The sequence below is a fragment of the Lepidochelys kempii genome, chromosome 22 (assembly GCF_965140265.1).
Source record: "Lepidochelys kempii isolate rLepKem1 chromosome 22, rLepKem1.hap2, whole genome shotgun sequence".
Taxonomy (NCBI): Eukaryota; Metazoa; Chordata; order Testudines; family Cheloniidae; genus Lepidochelys; species Lepidochelys kempii.
In genome coordinates this window covers 16598877-16604092 of record NC_133277.1, presented here as the reverse complement: position 1 = coordinate 16604092, position 5216 = coordinate 16598877, and the positions used below count along the sequence as shown (strand labels likewise).

The following is a 5216-nucleotide window of genomic DNA, read 5'->3' as shown; positions in this document are numbered from 1 at the left end:
CAGCTTTCCCTTCATGCAGGGTTAAAGGAAGCAAAAAATCATTGGGGCTGATTCTGATCTCGTTTACACTACTGTAGACCCAGGGGAACTCCTCTGGAAACACTACAGTAAATGTAGATTTGATGAGAGCAGCTTTTGATCCATTAAGATTGATTCACTTATACCCCTCCAGCATGGTAGGCAATGGACCCATTTACTCAAATTCTCTGGTAGGAGAAGTAGGGCTCTTTGTCAAAGGGTTTTTCATTACAGTTCATAATGTGACTGGGAGGCTCATTAAAATGAGGGACTAAGTGATGGCGCTGCCGAGAGCGATGTATCAAGTAAGCAGCTCATGTGAAAGCCACCTTACTTAGCCAGAGCACCTCAATCCTGACCTCAGCCTTCTAATTCCAGCCCTGGGTCCTTCCTAAGGTAGGTCTTAAAAGTGTATCTCAGTTTCATCCCTTGTTCTTCCAGGCCTTAGTTCCCACAAAGCAGCTCCAATACAGGTTGCTCCTGAAGCATAGCCCTGTTATTCCAGCAAACCTGGGTATCAATGGCTCTTCTTACACAGAGACCAGACTTCAGGGATGCTCAGACCCCTGCTAATCCTGCAAAGCTGACCAATTAGGAGAATTTGTGCTTGACTTTTTGCCACTCTTTGCAGCAGAACATCAGTCATATGGGAGATGTCCTTTCCAGATTTGCCTCTTCAGCACAGGAAGCCGCTACAGAAGACTGCCTCGAACACTGTGTACACCTGCCTCCTGTTCATGTGTGGCAGATTTAGGGCTACAGACTTACCACTGTCTCCCAACTCTTCAGACAGTTTTTGAAGCTATACTGCCTGCAAAGGGTGGCTGATTTGGACCTTAAGGTTGGTGGATTGAAAAGACATGACTTGTGGTGGACAGATTTTGTTGGGTTAGGGGAATCAGCAAAGTCATTCTAGCTACCTTCAGAAATGAAATGCTTCATGACAGCCACTTAGAATGGTCACTACTGAACTACCCTAAGCTACTTAGACCCCAAATTCTGGTCTGATTTAGATTTCCTAGTAGCAGCACCAGCTGTCCAGTCAGTGTCTGTATAAATGTTAATAGGAATTGTGCATGCAGGGGAATAATCCCAGATGTCTCATTAAAATGAAGAATATCACCCAGATAGAAATAATCTGACTTTTGCTTCCTGTGCTTAGATCACATTTATATGTTGTTATATATATGCATGAGGACAGTGATATATGAAAAGCCATTTTAGTTTAATTCATGTAAGTCCATGCAGGCTCTCATAAAAGTCCAGTGTGTAAAACGTATGCTGCTTACTCAGCATTAGCATATAAGTGACAGGTTTTTGTTCTGCATGGGAAGTTAAGCCGACAATCTTTCCCTGTTCTCTTGTTGTTCCAGGAGTTGCAAGTCAGCACCTCGTGTTGCAAGAGTTCATGTTGCAACACTCTAAAGTGCTGATCTCCTCTGAAAAATGACAGGATGGGGCTCCACATATATTTTCTTTCAGTGATTTTCACATAATATTTACTCTGTTCATACGTCAAAAGATAATTTTTTTTTCGGACCAGCTCTGTGAGTTGAGCCTGGGATCTGCAAAGCTACCTTGCTCATCACCAGTGATAGAGATTCTCTTAGTTGACAGCTCTGACGACGTGAAAGGTAGTGCAGATCTTGCTAATGCTAGTAAAAGCTTGTTTTTTGTCAGTAACGTAAGAGACGCCTGGCACAGTTATGCTGAGAAAGGCACAACCGTTTTTATAATGTCAATTTTCTGATCCAATCCAACAGCGTTCTAGCACAAAGATCAGGTCTTTCGCTGGTGTAAATAAGTGTAGTTTCACTGAGGCCAATCTAGAAGTGGGGGATTATTATAATTGTTGTTCGTGTTGAGGTAGCACCTAGGAGCCCTGGTCACGGAGCAGGACCCATTGTTCTAGGAGTGACAGGCTGGCCATATGCTGCAATGTCCAGGACAAACGTTATGGAGTTAAGATAAACTTTGCTGAATCACGTTAAACCTAGTGAACTAGGTAAAATAGCTTTGGGTCCATTGTATTAAAAATACAATTGTTTGAACTGTTGTAGGAGTGTATGTAACTTTTCTAGGGACTTGATTAATGTAAATGTTAGGATCCGCAAAGGACTTTTTGGGGAAATGCATATAAGGTAAATTCCCTAGGAAATGTCTGGAGGTGAGGGGAATGCAAATGACCCACTTCAAATCCATCCTTTTTGAATCTATGCCCTGGGGAGGAAAACCAATTGCATGCTAATTATCTGTTCTTGGACGCCCCAGCTGAAAGACCCCAGAACTGTATGAAGGGGAGCTCAACCTGTGAGGGTGCTTGTTCAGAGCTGAAGCTGTGAGGAACTTGAACCCACAAGCAAGCCCCTTGAGTGGGGCTTAGAAGGACTGCTCCTGCCAGAGCCCAGGTTAGAGCTGGGTGAGCTCTAGTAAACTTATAAGCAGGCATGTACTGTGTTCTTTCATTGTTTTTATATATTTTCTCTGCAGTGCTTTTACCTTAACAATAAAATAGGCTTGCATGGGAAGTGTGTGGTACCTTATAACATGGGTGATTACTCTGTTAGTTTCTGAAGGGAAGGGAAATAGGCCTCCTTAAGTAGAGTCTCTTGCTGAGAATAATCCAGTGAAGGCAGGGGACTGTTCAGCCTGGATGCACCCTGATCAAAAGGGAGAGATGTGGGTCTCCACCCAAGAGAGGCAACAGTTGGAAGCCTGAGTGTGGATGCTCTTGCTGTACCATATAAGTTTCCCTGAACTGTGACACTAGGTGCTGTACACCCACACACACAAAGGCAATTCCTGCCCCAAAAGAGCTTACACTCTAAGAGACAATAGGTGGATAGAGACTGAGTGGTGAGAAAGCCCAAGTAAACAGGTCATATACGGCAGGCAGTGATCTCAACAATCTCTAGACTACTGGAATGCTAAGTTTTTTGGTAGGCATTGCAGCGAAAGAGTTTTAAGGAGGGATTTGAAGGCACGATGAGTACATTCTTCCTAGATGTTAATTTCAAAACTCATGCTAGAATTTTAGTAGCATTCAGGTCTCTTTGGCCTTTCCTTTCACCCACTGAAATTTGCCGGGGTCTTTCTAACTGGTATCGATGAGTTTCTTAAACTATTTGCCCTTACATGATGTACTTGGAGGCTACATTATTCCATTCTGTTGCTTTGTAGCTTGCCTTAAATTAAGGATGATCAATTGGTAGTAAATTCTCGATACAGTTCATGACATTTAATGACTCGGAGAATCAATGTTCAGAGTGGAAAGAGAAGCCAGAAGGGGGATCTCCTGCAGTGTTACAATGCAATAGAATGCTAGATGGAAAAACAGGAAACTCTCCTGCAGTACTGCAGTGCCGGTCTGAAACAGTGTCAGCTGGAGACTCCAGCTGGTAGGAGCAGCTTCACAACCAGCCAAAGCTGAAACTGCCGCACTGAAGGGTGGGGGAATAAGGGGTAAAATGTGGTATGGGTGGGGCCACACTTCCTCAGACCCATGTGCATGATAGATCACAGACACACAAACACCCTACAGGGACTGTCTGAGATTCTGTGTTTGTACTGCACGATGGGATCTTGTTCTTTGCTGGCTCTTAAGCTCCGCTGTAAAATGATGATGATGATGATTAATAATAATAGAATTCTACTCCTTACCCATCCAAGGTTCAAGGAAATTCTGTTTGAGGTCTGCACAGAGAGGCCAACCCCTCCAGGGCACGGGTGAATTCCTCCCTGTGCTTAAAATCCTGGCCCCTTGGAATCAATGGGAGTTTTGTGTTTAACTGGTGCAAGCCTTAGGTTGGCCCTCTGCGCAAGGGGTGAATCCATTCTTTAAAATGAGGGAAATGGTGACAAAATCAGTGGTTTAAAGTTCCGCCCCTTTCTCCTTTGTTAGCTCTCTGAAGGTCTTTGATCACCACAGGAATGGATTGTTCAAAACCCATGTGGCAATAAAGAAGAAGAACATTCAAATTCTGTGAGAGAATCGTGGGCACCCTTTTGTGCGTCTTTCTCATTCTTTTTCATAAAAAGATGACTCCATCACACATGAAATCAACAGGTTAGTGGGACAGAAGGACACGGCCATAATGCTGGGCCTGCACTTTAGACCCTTCCCTATTGATGCTTTCATCAGGAGGGTGATCAGCGTTCACAAAGCCATCTCACACCTTTTACTTAAATGCCCAGACACAAAAGTAATCATCAAAACAGAAAATATCAGGGAGATGCACATAGACAGGGAGCAAGTCGGTGACATTCATGAATATGTCCAATATATGGCAATGACAGACATTTTTCAGGGTCTTAAGGTGGGTATCATTAATGCCTGGTCTATGACTACAGCATATGCCACAAAATTCACCCACAAGATCATGTGGTTGGAAACCAAATCAATGTGTTTTTTTATGTACATGTGTTAGCTGCTATTTATCTAAAATGAAAAACAGGCTATAACTTGAGAACAAAGCACTTGATTAGAGCTGGTTGGGAGGACAAAGGGAAATTTCACCAATCCCCCATTGCCCCCCCAAAAAATCAGTTAATAAAAAAATAGGGAAAAATTTGTTGAAATTTATTTTTTAAAAAAATCAATTAAAAATCATCACAATTTCAAAAATGTTAAGTATCAGAGGGGTCGCCGTGTTAGTCTGGATCTGTAAAAGCGGCAGAGAGTCCTGCAGCACCTTATAGACTAACAGCCATATTGGAGCATGAGCTTTCGTGGGTGAATACCCACTTCGTTGGACGCATGGAGTGGAAATTTCCAGAGGCAGGTATAAATATGCAAGCAAGAATCAGGCTAGGGATAACGAGGTTAGTGCAATCAGGGAGGATGAGGCCCTCTTCTAGCAGCTGAGGTGTGAACCCCAAGGGAGGAGAAACTGCTTTTGTAGCTGGCTAGCCATTCACAGTCTTTGTTTAATCCTGAGTTGATGGTTTCCAATTTGCAAATGAACTGAAGCTCAGCAGTTTCTCTTTGAAGTCTGGTCCTGAAGTTTTTTTGCTGCAGGATGGCTACCTTTAAATCTGCTATTGTGTGTCCAGGGAGGTTGAAGTGTTCTCCTACAGGTTTTTGTATATTGCCATTCCTAATATCTGATTTGTGTCCATTTTATCCTTTTACGTAGGGACTGTCCAGTTCGGCTGACATACAGAGCAGGGGGGCATTGCTGGCACATGATGGCGTAGAT

The 5216-nt window shown here is 43.3% G+C and overlaps 1 pseudogene; it reads left to right on the top strand.

Annotated features, from left to right (window-relative positions):
• The first annotated feature begins 296 nt into the window (after nucleotides 1-296).
• On the top strand, nucleotides 297-4465 carry LOC140901566 (NXPE family member 1-like; annotated as a pseudogene).
• The last annotated feature ends 751 nt before the right edge of the window (nucleotides 4466-5216 follow it).